A 16,772-nucleotide genomic window follows, 5' to 3' on the forward strand; every position below is an offset into this window, starting at 1 on the left:
CAACACGACAGTTGTACACTTCAACACGACAGTTGTACACTTCAACACGACAGTTGTACACTTCAACATGACAGTTGTACACTTCAATGTGACAGTTGTACACTTCAACACGACAGTTGTACACTTCAATGTGACAGTTGTACACTTCAACATGACAGTTGTACACTTCAATGTGACAGTTGTACACTTCAACACGACAGTTGCACACTTCAATGTGACAGTTGTACACTTCAACATGACAGTTGTACACTTCAATGTGACAGTTGTACACTTCAACATGACAGTTGTACACTTCAATGTGACAGTTGTACACTTCAACATGACAGTTGTACACTTCAATGTGACAGTTGTACACTTCAATGTGACAGTTGTACACTTCAACACGACAGTTGTACACTTCAACACGACAGTTGTACACTTCATTGTGACAGTTGTGCACTGCCCGTTTGAAACTCCTCCATGGCAATGGCCAAACAGGATTCCCTCTGAGATCTCGCACTGATCCTCAATACTCTTTTATGTCTTCTTCTTTCGTTTGGCGTTTGAAAAATTAAAGTAGTGGGCTACAAGTGTATGTTTCATGTTGGTAAGCCATTGCATGGCATCCGCGGTGGGTAGCTGAGTGGAGTTCGCTTATTCCTCGAGAATGGGCATCGCGGTGGCGAGATGTTAACTCCCTCACCTGGTAGGCAGGAGGTCATGGGTTTGATCCCGACCCTTACGCCTGCTCTACATTTGGAGTTTGCATGTCCTCCCCGTGGTCGCATAGATGTTTCTCCGGGTTCTCCGTAGTTTTCCCTCCACGTTTAGAAACACGCGTTTGGAGTATTTGGCTGCTATACATTTCCACATGGTAAGCCACTTCATTGGGATATCATTTGTGGCCCAAGTAGCTTCTAAAAAAAGCGCTGTATAGCTTCGTTGGGACCTATCTGGTAAAATAAAATAAAGCATTGTTTTATTTACGTTGTGCTGCCTTGGGCGATCATCATTGCAGCGCCGTTGCCGCATCAGCAGTGTTGGCGAGTCCTTGATCTTCCACTTTGTGGAGGATATATCCACACCTGCTTCCCCACGTGATTGTTGCTGGGACATGACTGAGAGCGTCGTCGTCATCGTCTCGCCACCCCACCCCATTATCGCCGAGGCCGCAGCAGAGAGACCAGGGCTGTTCCTCTGTCGGGTCATCAGTGCGATTCTTGTTTCTGGAAGCCGCAGTCCACCACCGCCACACCGCGCGTCTCAAGTCATTGCGTGGCGCTGGGGCGTCCTTTTGGGGCCGACACGAGAGGGCCGGGCAGTGCGTCCAGAGCGGACGTCTCCAATATCTGACGGGAAGGTGGCGGTGGTGGCTGGCAGTTGGTGATTTGGTGTCCATATGTGGAGGGAAGATTTGGATTTTCCAAGATCTTCTTTTATATTTGTGTCTTTTATATCACGGTCCCAAATGTCATATTTGGTCACATTTATGCGAATATGAAACTAACGCCGAACCATACGTGCAGATAGGTCAGAAACCTTATTTGTTGTACTGCTCCCTACATGCACCTCTCTGATCCTGCAAGTGGATGGCTCGTCCGCATAGTCCAAGGTTTGATCCACCAACCCTGCCTCTCAACCTTGAGAGAACCACAACTCAGTGGCACTTGAGTAGAGAAAGAGAAACAAGTAAACCCGTAAAAACAAAGTTTTTCACTATAAATCCTTTATATGCGTGGCGGCTAGAGTCTTCTCGTCCACTGGCTTGAGATGGCTGCCACCTATGGGTCAGATGATTGTCTGCCAGTATTAAGCAATTGGTAATTAAATATTTAATTAGTTTTCCCTAAACAGTGTAAAATTTTGGGAATTTTTTTTCACGAACATTAATTGTCTCGCACAACGAGTCTGTGTGGAAAATGTCAGCTCGATTGGATCACAGGAAGTGGGTTAAAAAACGACCGAAAGATTTGCACGGTCCTAAGCAAGCAAGCAAGCACGCAAGCAAGCAAGCGAACTTAATATAAATGATTTAAAAAGTATTTGACAAGAACACACAGGCCTGGTATTGTGTGTGAGAGGGAGAAAAGACCTGCACTGCATGCCAAACCAGTTATCTCTCACGAAATTGAAGCAACTACAAACCTGTAATCATATTCATCCTATTCTACCGAGCACGTTCGTTATAATTGAAAAACAAACCCAGTAAAAAATGTTTATATTATACCCAGAACGAAACGGCACCAAACTTTATTCCATTTATCCTCATCCACCTGATTACAACCGGCGATATCTTGCATCCAAAATCGCCGTCCGTGATGTGTTAACACACTCTCAACCAGATTCGTTTCACGTTGGCTAGCGCTCCGTGCGTTGGAAACGCGAGGTTTTAAAGTTGAAACAATAAAAAATCGTGTCTCATCCAGGTGCCCTTTTGGCATCGCATCACGAGATGAAGAATCCATTCGGACTTGTGAGCGCATGGCTGCAGAAGAGATATTTCACTGTTGGACCTTTACCAAGTGGCGCTTTTATTCTTTGCAAAGTAGACGGCAAAACTTGCATACATTCATTCTTTCAAGATTTGAAGCTTTCGTGACTGCAAGGTTTTGTCGGTAAAGTCACGTAGGTACAAAAATTAAAATTAATAAAAGTAAAATAAAATAAAAATATCCCCCGTATAGCCTTAACAGACTGTTGGGGCAAGTTCTGTTCGCGAGCACCTATGAAGGCCGGCACGGTACACGAGGGGGTGGGTGGTCAACACCACGCCCGGTCACCTTTGTCTCTCTAGTGACGATGTTTACACACCGCACTAGGCACTTATTTGACGTTGAGTCGACCTAGGAGAGGCCCAGGACCGGTTCAGATAATCGTCACTGGTGTTGGCCATCAGCGAGAATCGAACCCGGGTCGCCAGGCTCGTAGCACAGCGTGCTAACCGCTATACCACCACTCCCCATACGTTCACACACGTTCACACACTCTGCTATGAGATCGTTTACAGCATGACAGTGTATACTTTAAAAGCTGGCATGTCAAATTAAGTGCAAAACGAAAATTCGATTTGATAGGGCTTTTCTTGTTGTTGTTGTGGCGTGCAGTTATTTGTGCCCGTTGCGGATACCATCAGCTGTCTGCACTTCAGAACCCGGTTTAATCACGAGCCGAATGAGACAATCAACTGGCTACACTTGAGAACCGGGTTTACTCGCAGGCAGCATGGGCTCGGTTCAAACCCAGCATCTACACAGTGCGCGCTTGGAGCCATGGCCTCTGAGCCCTGCCATCAACACCCACCCACCCACCCACCAACACTGCCCAATAATCCCTGGCAGTTGCTGCTGTTGTGTTTTTTTTTGGGTTGTTGTTGTTGCAAAGAGCCACATCGTCCACTGGCTTATTAATATGCGCGCGTAATTATGAACCCACCTCTTTGTCGCTTACGCAGCTTTATTTCACTTGAAAGAAAACAACGGGATGTCGAAGCTGAGCACGCATTAATGCGTCGCGAAAAAAAATTCTCTAATTCTGCCGTGAAGCCTCATTCCAACGGATTGTCTCTCTCTCTCATCATTTGTTTTCGTCCCTCCGTGAATTTGTGCGCGGCAGTGGTCGGACGTGGCCTCTGCGCACGAGGATCTCTCGCCCCCCACCCCCCGCTCCCCCCGCCCGCCCGTCCACCAGCGTGCAGCGATAAGAGCACGGGAAACACGCCCGCGCCCATCCTCCGGTGTATAACCTACAGGGGTGACCTTTCACGGCGCGCCACGTGTGCCGGACCAGATACGGATTAATTGAGGGCACTGAATATGCACGCTGCAGGTAAATCATTCAGCGGTTGTGCTTCCCCTCTCTTCCCTCTCTCGTATTCCACGCCTACTGCTAAGTTCTGGCCCGTACAACAAGCATCGCTCGCAGACAGCACTACCCCACACCTCCCAGTGCCACCCCCCCCCCGTGTTTATTTCCAAACTGGATCTCTTTATCCACATTGAAAGTATTTACCACTTTAATATGCCATGTTTTTTTCTCCTCTCCTCTTACCTGTGTGTGGATATATATAATTCCAGAATGATAACCCTTAAATGGGTATGCATTTGGGGCAATGCCAATTCGTATTCTTTCAGTTTGGTCGTTAAATTTCACGACGATGATGAATCTAAATAATGAGTGCACTGGCAGGCGCATTGTCTCCGGATTCGGAGTGATGCGGCACCTTGCTGGTGACTGTGAAGGTTACTCACGAATCTCTGGAGTGCTTATTATTTGTTTCTTTCGGTTAAGTCACGTCTAAAGATAAAATAATAAATTAAATTAAATAATAGAATACGACGTTTCGATTGCAACACAAGCAATCATCATCAGGTATAATGAAATAGCGACATAAAATCTAACCAGAAAACTAAATAATAAATTAAAACTTTAATTTATTATTTTATCTTTAGGCGTGACTTAACCGAAAGAAACAAATAATAATTCCTGCAGTCACGAAAGTTCTAAAAAATTAAGATTGAACCACTTCTACGGGGAAGTTTTAAACTTATCTTCTTTTTTTCTCTCTCTCTGACTACTTGCTCTCTCTGCCTGTGTCCTTTCTTTGGAATGTTCACACTTAAATTCTAACTTAGCAATCTTTGAAATACGTAATCAACCAGGCTATGCGTTAATTGTGTGTTGACCGACCCTCTGTGGTGTATTACATTACATTTCGATATTTTGCTAGGTTATTTAATTTTAGTGTGTCCTTCTCCTGATTTTCAGGCTTGCTTGCCGTGTCATCGCACTTGCAGCACCACGTTTTGTTGTCCACTCATTGATATGCTAATTTTTTCTCTAACCCCCCTCCCTCTCTCTGCGTCCGCCCTCCTCTGTCTATTTAAGGCCACCCCACAGAGACGACCACCTCTCTCTGTTACCTGTGTTGCTCTCTCTATGTATCTTGGTGATATCTGTCTGCTAATATGTCTGTCTATAGTTTTCTGGTTAGATTTTATGTCGCTATTTCATTATACCTGATGATGATTGCTTGTGTTGCAATCGAAACGTCGTATTCTATTATTTAATTTAATTTATTATTTTATCTTTAGACGTGACTTAACCGAAAGAAACAAATAATAATTCCTGCAGTCACGAAAGTTCTAAAAAATTAAGACTCTGGAGTGCTTTCGCGTTCGGATAGACTGAAAAAGGTCCCAGCTCTTGGGGCAAAAAAACGTCGGACATCAAGTCGAACAAATTAATCGAAACGAAAAAAAACTATTTTGGATTGACCAGGTAAGGCCCACTGAGCTATGTAGCGGTTTTTTTCAGAAGCGATCTGGCCGCAAATGATAACCCAACGAAGTGGCTTATCGTCACGTGTAAATGTATTGCAGCCAAATACTCGAAACGCGTGTTTCTAAATTTGGAGGGCAAAGCCAAGAGGACCCCGAGGAAAATCCACGCGACCACGGTAAGAAAGAGACACACGCAAACTCCAAATATACAGCAGTCGTCAGGGTCGAGATAGAACCCACGTCCTCCTGTATACCAGGCGAGGGAGTTAACATCTCCGAGCCACCGTGACGCCCTATGCACGGTGCAATACCCAACAACACGTCGGAGAGATTTACATTCCAGCTGGGAAAGCCGTGATACCTGTGTAGCGAACAGAGGTTACTGCTGCCACTCGTGCCAGGTAGAAGGTGGGAGGTTTAAAATGCAATTGTCGTGAGAAACAAGCTATCCCAGTTATCCATGTTTCCAGTTCAACTCAGCCTTAAATGAGTACCTGCTGTGTTGTGAAAACATCAGCACCGGCGAGACAAAGGCAGCCGGGTGCGGTGTTGGCCAAACTACTCCATTGTGTACCGTGCGGGTCTAAATATATGCTCGCCAACGGCACTTGCCCCAGAATTATGTTAAGGCTATACAAGGGGGGGGACCTTTGTCTTCATTATGAAGTCCAAACAAAAAGTCATCCGAGTAACTTCGATTCTTAATCGACAGCCATTAGCATCGTTCAAAGCTCTAATATCAATGCAGCGCATCGCAGTGGGTTACCAAAAAGCGCCCCATCACATGGATGGACTCGGCGTCACCACGCACACGTGGAATGTCCACCAACATGCTTGGGGCGGACACCAGACGACGCTTGTTTGTGCACCGAGACGTTTCAGATGTCCCCGTTATCACCGCCGCACCCGCGATAATTAACAGCGGTCCGCAATGCGGTCTGCCGCTCGTTAATTGACGCACCGATCGGGTGTCACCCATCCGTCTGCCGTCAGCCTGGCTCTTCCGTGTGCGACAAACTCAACACCCCCCCCTCCCGTCACACCCTGCCGAGACTCACTCATTCTACTCCAACTCGCCTCCCTCCCCTCCCCCCATCCGCCTCCCCGAGCCTCCCAGCTGGTTCTGCGTGAATGTGAGGAGTTCACGTCCTCGTTAGTCAGACGTCTGCCGAACGATCGAGATGTGTCAAAAAAAAAAGTGACAGCGGCGTGCGTCCTGAAAAATATCGACATGACATTCAGACAAGGGAGCAGGCGCGAGTGGAGGCCGGATTAAAGCAAAAATTACAAAGGAATGAAGGGGGCTTCTGGCATTTGTCATTTTGACACTTAGCCATTAATTAGGCTATATATATATATGTTTTACCTTTTATTCTTTTGGCAGCACCTTGTGCCGATCCGCACGTCCCGCGCTCCGTGCGAGTTGCTTCGTCTGCGTTGGAGCTCTGCTCCACTTCTCCCGGCGTGTTCCACCGCGTGCTGTCCGGAGGTGGCGAGGTGGAACACTTCGCACCGCTCGGCGTGGTGCCGGTACACGCACCCACGCATGTGTGTGTGTGTGTGAGTCTGTGTGTGTGTGTGAGTTTGTGTGTGTGTGAGTCTGTGTGTGTGTCTCACACACACATTTAGGCTGGCCTGCCAACGATCCATCCTGGGTTTAACCAGGCTGGATTGTATGAAGAGCTCACACATCCTTGAAAGATCTGGGCAAAGTCCCATCGGTGAGCTCCTCCGGCAGGCAAGGCTGCGTTGGCTGGGTCATGTAGCCCGCATGCCCAGCCACCGCATGCCTAAACAGCTTTTGTTCGGCCGGATCGAGGGGGCTAAACGGGCGCGGCACGGGCTAGAGAAGAGATTGAGTGATGTGGTACAGGAGGACGTGGAGCTGAGTGGACTTGCCGATGACTGATACCAGCGGTGTCAAGATCGGCCTCTGTGGAGGAGGCTCGTGAAGGACGCTACTGGGCAGTTGGAGGCAGTCGCCCTCCAACAACAACGGAGGGCGGAGGAGCGATGCTCACAACAACGAGCGGAGCGCCGAGTGGCTAAAGCACAGCAAGTTGGTACAATAGGGGGCACAGGTGGTGCATCAGCCAGTCATCTCGGTCATCTCGGTCAGTCGACCCGTGGCACCTGGGTCTGCCCCGTGACCTCCTGCCAGTGGGCGTTCGACACTTCACGTGGCCTCAAGGTGCACATGGCCTGGCACAAGCGTCGTGGTGACGTCACCGCCACTTAGTGGCGAATGGAGGTTGTTGTTGCGTGTGAGTCTGTGTGTGTGAGTCTATTTTTGTGCCATGTAAGCCTTCATAGGTGCCCGCAAACTTCACAGTTTGTTGAAGGCTATCAGTTGTCTTTGTGTAATGGGTGGAGTGGTGGCATCGTGGTTAGTGTAAGAACGCGGAACAAGCCCAGCAAGCCAAAGTTAATTTCCAGCCATGGCCAACATCAGTAGTGAACATCAGAACCGGACTTGCCTCCCTCCAACCGCCCTGTCCCAGTGCACCACGAGGTCCACGCAGCCGTAAATAAGTATTTGGTGCAGTTTCTTGTCGATCAGCCCTGGGGAGACAGAAGGCGGCCGGGTGTGGCCTGGGGTGGTGGTCTCCAGGACCATCAAGGACATTTGCCTCCAAATCGGCTCAGACCACCCCCGGAGACTTCACTCGATCACTCCGAACAAACCTCTCCCCAACCTCCGGCCCTTTGTCTCGCTAAGCCGATGCGACATTTGCCCACCGCGCTGGGGACTTCTAGAAATCATTTGTTTGCACGCGGGTGACCCTCCGAGGTGTAGCCACCGCGTGCGGAGGAGCGCGACAAAAACACGAAAATAACAACCCCGCAGCTCACCACGTGGTTCCATCCTTTGACGGGCAGCACACGTGGTCACGCCAGTTTACCGACGTGTTATCGAACGAATGCCAAAATGTGCCAAAGCAAAATAAAAGTCACGCGCGTCGAGATTATTTATTATTTATTAACTCAACACATTAACCGTTCGAGAGACGCTTCACTCATTCATCAGCGCATAGTCAGCAAAGGACCCTTTGTGCAAAACGCCGTGACCTCTTGCGATAGCATTTCGCGCAAACTCCTTTTGGCTGCCTTACACCGGCGTGTCTCGAGTGATTTGTTTGATCCGCGGATTACGGAGGGAGTAGGGGGGGGGGTGTCGGAGGCGACTAGGGGGTGGCGCTATTCCTTTGAGGGTCGCAGTCCACTTGGAACGGTAAGCGTCGATATGAAAAGTTACGGAAATTATCGGAGGTAAAATCAGGATCTCAGTCATTGGAATAAAGTAGCAAATTGAGACCATGTTTGGAGTCCTTTGTTTGTTGGGGGTGGGTGATAATCTGGTAATGCAAAGGCAATGTACGGCACAATGATCTTCAAAGAGGAACGTTTTCAATGGGTGCATATTCCCCCGCCGTGACGTTTGGATCAGCACCATGGACACCGACGACAATTGCAGAGTTTAAAAGAAACAAGTGCGGAGAGACACCACGTGCTTTTGCAATTGCACCGAGAAATGCAAATTAAAAATTTTTGAGACCATGTTTGGAGTCCTTTGTTTGTTGGGGGTGGGTGATAATCTGGTAATGCAAAGGCAATGTACGGCACAATGATCTTCAAAGAGGAACGTTTTCAATGGGTGCATATTCCCCCGCCGTGACGTTTGGATCAGCACCATGGACACCGACGACAATTGCAGAGTTTAAAAGAAACAAGTGCGGAGAGACACCACGTGCTTTTGCAATTGCACCGAGAAATGCAAATTAAAAATTCGTGGGGGAAAAAAACACAAAATATGAGACACCGCACCATGAATGACTTTGGACAAAGTGTGTCACCGTGTCTGGCCATCCTTGCGCTCTGTGGAGGCCTTCATCCGGTCCCTGGATGGACAATGGCCGATAAAGAGATGTATGATGACCCCTATTTGTGAATGTCAAAGTCACTCTCTGCAACTTTATCCTGCGTATTTAGAATTTCGTGCCGTTATCTCACTGCTGTGCGAAGAGTGATTTTAATTTCAACAGCCTAGTTTATTTTGTTTATTATCATGCTGACAATAAACATCTGTTTGAGTAGAAAAGTGCAAGTTTGTTGCCATTGGGAAGCGGAAGCGTAGTGGCTAGTGCACTGCTTTACGAACCGAGCCACTCGAGTTCGATTCCCGCTATTGGCCAATGCTGAGCCTCCCCTTAAGTTTACTCTAGAATGAGTTCCTATTGAGGTGTGTACAGGGACTCCTCTACTTACCAACGAGTTAGGTTCCAGAGGTTCGTTCGTAAGTTGATTTGTTCGAAACTCTAACTTTTCTCCTGTCGATTTCAAACATATTGTACGAAATGTATGCTAAACACGGGGAATGGCTTTAAGAATATTATAATCTACTGTAGATGTAGATACCACCGGCTCTTCATGTTCGGCAGATGTAGATGCCACTGGTTGTTCATGTTCTGCAGATACACAGGCCACCACCACCATCTATTGCGCGGCGGTTGAACTTACGACTCTCGGTCCGAACAGGTAACCGGACATACGGACAGGTTTGTTCGTATCTCTGAAAGTTCGTAAGTCGAATGTTCGTAAGTAGAGGAGTCCCCGTACATATTAACACTTGGGAGAGAGAGGCGACCGTGCGTGTGGCTGGCCACGCGCCCCGCCGTGCGGCCTTAATAGGCGCACGTTAACAGCACTTGCCCCTACAGTCAGTTCAAGGCTACACAGGGAACCTTTGTCTCTGTCTTTGCTGCTTGGTAACACCGCGCTTAAGTCCAGCAATCCTCTTCCCACCATTGTGTTTAGCCAACGGGGATACGATGCAAATTATGCCTCAAAGGCTCCCTCAAGCAACTGCTTGCAATACATTCTCATACCCTGTTTCTTTTAAGGTGTAGGTGTCACTGTTGGAAGCTTTTAATTAATGTTATTAATTAAGTATGTGCGACTCGGGGAGGGGGGGGCGGGGGCTCATAATGGCTTGGTCACAGCACCTGAGCCGACACCGCTGAGATGCTGGATTTGAATCTTGGTTTTCGCAGACCGTGATTTTTGTTTAATCCGGTTACTTAGGTGGAGAAAACTTTGAAAACATCGTGGGCGTTCGTAGCCCATACCGGGAGCCGCGGTTGTATTCTGGGGGTTGGTACCACACTGAAATCCTCGTCAATGCTCAAAGCGCAGAGTCAGCCGATAAACCCCCTCTCAATTTCTGAGTTCACTGCCTTGTGACGCTCGAAGGCAGTTGAAGTGAAAACGCCGCCGCATGCTGATGTTGACTTCAAACACGACGAGGTTTTCACGTAAGCCGCCACCACCGGCGCTTATAAATAACATCGTATAAATCACTTCTTCGTGAACGCGACAATCTTCGTCGTGCGATGGAAGGGGGTAGACGGCGAGAGAGTTTGGAATCAAAACGGCCACGTGACCTCAACGCGAAAACAAACAAAAACATCGGAGTGGATCGTAACGTGGATGTCCTCTCCTATGCGTCCCAGCGTAAACATTCCGATGTTGCATGCGTACTCGTACGGCACGGCGAGACTTTACTTAACGAGCTCTTTGTCTGAGATGCCAGACTAATTGGAATATTTAAGCGGCTGTTGGGCTTGATTTTGGCTTTTCTATGCCGTGCCATTGTGCTACGGACATCCCGGCAATGTCTCAAAGTGGCACCTTAAACAATAGCCCAGGCGTTCAATTAAGAGGCGGGCCGAGCACGTGTTGCGTTGCAAGAAATCAATCTTCATTACGTGACCTGTTGAACGGTCCCATAACTTGGTACACTCTGGCGGTATATATATATTATTTTTTTGTTGGGTTGTCGTCGTTATTGTGCATTGTGTCTATTGGAAACCACATTTGAAGAAAGAAAAAAAACTTCCAAATTGACCCCACAAGGCACACGCGCGCCACCAATCTTCATGAGCGGTATTGACTGGCGGGTAGAATATTAATGCGAAGTGGGGTACAACGCGTCTGCGCCTTAATTAATCTCGATATAATGCCGTGGAGTCTGCTTTCGGTCCAGCAATAAAGCATCGTATCCCGCTAATGAATAAAATTCTTTTTTTTTTTTGCGGCATAAGGTAGCGCGTTGCAGCCGCGGGTTGGGAGGATTTGCAGCGCCGTTGCAAGTGGCAGCGAGGTTCAACACGAACAGCAAGGGCTTTCACTTTCAATTTTAGTTTATTTTGAAGAACCCTGTGAGCTAAAAAGCTCTTAAGTCGGTGTTTCAGCAACAACAACAACAACAACAAAAACAACAACACCGACGCCTCTCCGAACAAACGCAACAAGTCACGGTGAAATAAATCGATCATACACAATAACAGATAAGAGGAAAATAAATATAATCGCAATGGAATTATTTTTTTAAACAAAAAATTAAGTTAAACATAGATTTTCAGCAAATACCACGCTGTATCTCAAAAAAATTACTAATTTAAATCTGCCATAGTAATTATAATGCAGATACAGCCTCACATACGATGTCATTATAATAAGGAATACAAAAAAAAACAATATCCATCAAAAAAAAAATTTGTGTTAACAACGAACAAAAATTGGTCGCTTGCAGGCAAATAATACTTATACTTCGTCTATCGCTGTATCACGTGGTGCCGTGATACAGCGAAACGACGATATAATGTGTACCATGTAACGTGTGATATCACACCCAGCAACAATCGTATCGTACGGTTTTTTTCTTTTAAATATCACCCTGCCGTGGTTAATGCTGCTCATTTAACTTTTCTTGGATATTTTATTTCCTGATTTTTTTTGTTTTTATAAAATATCAAAAGCACGATAATTTGGGTTGTAAAAAAAGTATATAAAGATCTGTTGCTTGTGAAATTAGTGCTTTGCTAAACAAAAATTTTTAGAAGAAATTGACATAATGACGTCTTCGGAGTGTTCATGACAAATGGCCCAAGCACTCGGCACAACAATGGGTTTCAGGCAGGCTTCGAATTTTTTATTGGTAGGAACCACCTGGTTACACCAGTCCACAGGGGATCATTGTGTCCGTCCGTCCGTCGTGCAGGGAGGGGCTGGGTGGGGAGGGATGGGAGGGGCTGGGTGGGGAGGGTGGGGATGGGCTGGGTGGGGAGGGTGGGGATGGGCTGGGTGGGGAGGGTGGGGAGGGGCTGGGTGGGGAGGGTGGGTGGGGCTGGGTGGGGGGTGGCAGGGGTGAGGCTGGGTGGGGAGGGACTGGTCACCTCGTGGTGCCCTTATAAAACTCAACATTTAACCTACTCACGCCGGCTTGTGCCCGCCCTCACAGTCGGCCATATTTGCGGAATACACCACGCCGCCGTTGACCCTGGCCATTGACCGAGCAACCCAACGTTCCTATCAGCTCCCTCCGCAGGACAATGTGTTTCAGAGAGCAGCGATGGACACATCTCAAGCCAATGGGAGGACACAGCCATGCAATGGCTTACCTATGCCTCCGATCAGCACCGTTGGCTACGTACGGTGCAAAATAAGTTCAACGTACAGCACATACACACGCTTGAAAGAGCTTTAAAATAAACGATCTAGAGTCCAGTTGGCCTACTCTTCCACGCTGGCCAGACGTCTTGCAAGAGGCGGGAGGGAGGGTTTGAGAAAGTCGCAGCTTTGTTTCCATCGCAGCCGCGCCGAGAGATGGAATGGAAACGGCGACACTCTGGATCGCAAATTCCGGTGTCCCGACCTTGACGCGTCGTCCCCCACACCCCCTTGTTTCACCTTTCCAGTTGTATCCCTTCGCGTCTGTTTGTGCTTATTTTCTCGGATACAATGCGGTTTTGCTTCTTTTTTTTATAGCGTTGTCGCTGGCTTACGCGTTAATGCGGTTAACCGAGGTTCATTCATTCGGTTTTTTTTTTGGCGATAGGGAAATGCCTTCGCTGAATGGAACTGTGAAATCCCAAAGTAGCCCGGCGTTCTCGACGCTAGGGGCTTGTTGTTGCGCCCCGATTCACACGCCAGGCATTACTCTGGCCCTCTTGTGTTCTCCTTTCTGAATTCTAAATTGAGTTTTTTGTGCGTGTTTTTTTTCTTCCCTTTTCCCCGAGCCATACATTGTAGCATCGCATATCCGATAGAGGAACAATTCCCACGACGTAAGCAAAAATATGACTATTTTTCCCAAACCTGGGCAGAAATAGGATCGTTTTTGAACGAACTTAATACCCTATGTTCCCCCCCCTCCCCTCCTCCTATTATTTAAGTACACGCGAAAATTACTTTTAAAGTCGGCAACATACGCGTGTAATTGGAAGAATGTAAGAATAATTGGAAGAATGTAAGAGAAAAATTTCCGTAAATGCAGAGGAAATCGAACTGATTAAATTGTCTACTTTGCCCCCACCCCCCCTAAAAAAACAACTCTGCCATATTTAAGATTCGTGCAATACCTGTGACAGATAGTGCCGGTTTAACAAAACGCACATTTACAAATATCGTGGGAAGTTATTTACGTTTTTGTGATGCTGGTTATAGGAATGTTTCAGTGTGGCCGTGTCGTTGTGTGCATTAGCTGCGTGTTTGTATGTCAGTGTGTTTCTGTGTGTGTTTGTGTGGGGAGCTGTGTTGTAGTGGCTAGCGCGCTGCGATCACGGCCATCACCAGTGACGATTATATGAACCGGTCCTGGGCATCCCCTAGGTCGACTCAGCCTCAAATTAGTTCCTGGTGTAATACGTAAATATCGCCACTAGGGAGACAAAGGCGGCACCGCGTTGTGCTGGCCACCCACCCGATCGTGTGCCGTTCTGGCCTTTATAGGTGCTCGCTAACAGCACTTGGCCCAATAGTCTCGTAAGGCTATACGGGGGATCTTTGTCTGTCGTGCATTGCCGTCGCTGAGTGAGTGTGACCCTCTCACCCCCAGCCCTTGTGTTGGCTGCGTGCAGATTCGCCTGGCTCTGCGTATTGGATAAATCGCCCAGTGTTTACCCAACAAAACCGGTTAAAACCGATAACCTTATTCCATTATGGAAGATGGGTGTGCGTTCCATCTGGAGCCAACAAAAACATGAACAAAAACCGGAGTGAAAAACTGTTTTTGGCGTTTTTTTTACTAAAAAAAATATTGAATCCTGCAGCAATATCTTTTTTGGCCTCTGATTTTGTTCTAGAAGAAAATATCAGGTCAAACTGATTCTTCACTCGATTGGGTTCGATTCCCTGGCTACGAACACCCTCTCAGCTCTTTCACCCACAAGATGAGCCACTAGAGCGTGGTTCAAGTTGGAGTAATTATCATGTTGTTAAATGTGCCCGAGCAATTGTGAGCCTATGGGCCTCTGCGTGAGTCCATGGGTCTCCGCGTGAGTCCATGTATCTCTACGTGAGCCAATGGGTCTTTGAGTGAGGCCATTGGTGTCTGCGTGAATCCATGGGCATCAAATCTCTATATCCTCCTAATTGTTCCCTCTGTGTCTCCAATCAACACAAGCTCAAGCCGTCTTAAGTCTGGCCATCATTCCGCCAGTACGTGGCAGAAAGATGTCACAATCGCCGCACGAATCGTCGAGCCTCGCGTGTCAAGAGTATTTAGCGTTGGCATTAGATCCCGCTTATCATCAAGGCAATTTATAATCGATGTCATTACCGCAGGATTAAAATAAAAGGCTCCCATATGAACAAATACATACGCAGCTCCAGTACTGAAGGGGAAACGCGCCAATGCCGATGCGCCGTCAAAAGTGGCATTTCAAAGCAAAACGATAATGGGTTGAAACATAACGAAGCGTTTAATGGGATACCGAAGCGTGATTAGCTTTTACTGTAAAGCCAGGAACATCACAGTGTGATCGTTTAGCCGGGTGGTGGTGATTGGTGGCGGTGGTGGTGGTGGTGGTGGCGGTGGTGGTGGTGGTGATTGGTGGCGGTGGTGGTGGTGGTGGTGGTGATTGGTGGCGGTGGTGGTGGTGGTGGTGGTGATTGGTGGCGGTGGTGGTGGTGGTGGTGATTGGTGGCGGTGGTGGTGGTGGTGGCGGTGGTGGTGGTGGTGATTGGTGGCGGTGGTGGTGGTGGTGGTGGTGATTGGTGGCGGTGGTGGTGGTGGTGGCGGTGGTGGTGGTGATGATTGGTGGCGGTGGTGGTGGTGGTGGTGGTGGTGATTGGTGGCGGTGTTGGTGGTGGTGGCGGTGGTGGTGGTGGTGATTGGTGGCGGTGGTGGTGGTGGTGATTGGTGGCGGTGGTGGTGGTGGTGGCGGTGGTGGTGGTGGTGATTGGTGGCGGTGGTGGTGGTGGTGATTGGTGGCGGTGGTGGTGGTGGTGGCGGTGGTGGTGGTGGTGATTGGTGGCGGTGGTGGTGGTGGTGGTGATTGGTGGCGGTGGTGGTGGTGGTGGCGGTGGTGGTGGTGGTGATTGGTGGCGGTGGTGGTGGTGGTGGTGGTGATTGGTGGCGGTGGTGGTGGTGGTGGCGGTGGTGGTGGTGGTGATTGGTGGCGGTGGTGGTGGTGGTGGCGGTGGTGGTGGTGGTGGCGGTGGTGGTGGTGATTGGTGGCGGTGGTGGTGGTGATTGGTGGCGGTGGTGGTGGTGGTGGCGGTGGTGGTGATTGGTGGCGGTGGTGGTGGTGGTGGTGATTGGTGGCGGTGGTGGTGGTGGTGGCGGTGGTGGTGGTGGTGATTGGTGGCGGTGGTGGTGGTGGTGGTGGTGGTGATTGGTGGCGGTGGTGGTGGTGGTGGCGGTGGTGGTGGTGGTGATTGGTGGCGGTGGTGGTGGTGGTGGTGGTGATTGGTGGCGGTGGTGGTGGTGGTGGCGGTGGTGGTGGTGGTGATTGGTGGCGGTGGTGGTGGTGGTGATTGGTGGCGGTGGTGGTGGTGGTGGCGGTGGTGGTGGTGGTGATTGGTGGCGGTGGTGGTGGTGGTGGCGGTGGTGGTGGTGGTGATTGGTGGCGGTGGTGGTGGTGGTGGCGGTGGTGGTGGTGGTGGCGGTGGTGGTGGTGGTGATTGGTGGCGGTGGTGGTGGTGGTGGTGGTGATTGGTGGCGGTGGTGGTGGTGGTGGCGGTGGTGGTGGTGGTGATTGGTGGCGGTGGTGGTGGTGGTGGTGGTGATTGGTGGCGGTGGTGGTGGTGGTGGCGGTGGTGGTGGTGGTGATTGGTGGCGGTGGTGGTGGTGGTGGTGGTGGTGATTGGTGGCGGTGGTGGTGGTGGTGGCGGTGGTGGTGGTGGTGATTGGTGGCGGTGGTGGTGGTGGTGGTGGTGATTGGTGGCGGTGGTGGTGGTGGTGGCGGTGGTGGTGGTGGTGATTGGTGGCGGTGGTGGTGGTGGTGGTGGTGATTGGTGGCGGTGGTGGTGGTGGTGGCGGTGGTGGTGGTGGTGATTGGTGGCGGTGGTGGTGGTGGTGGTGGCGGTGGTGGTGGTGGTGGCGGTGGTGGTGGTGGTGGTGGCTACGCTGCTGCTGCGGCTGCCTGTAATGATCCAGCGCTGTGGAGGCAGCAGCAGCAACAGCAGCAGCAAGGGTTGGTGGAACACGCACAGATGGGCTGTGGAACTCTT

This window comes from Lampetra planeri, chromosome 47 (genome assembly GCF_965212315.1).
Source record: "Lampetra planeri chromosome 47, kcLamPlan1.2.h2, whole genome shotgun sequence".
NCBI classification, from domain to species: domain Eukaryota; kingdom Metazoa; phylum Chordata; class Hyperoartia; order Petromyzontiformes; family Petromyzontidae; genus Lampetra; species Lampetra planeri.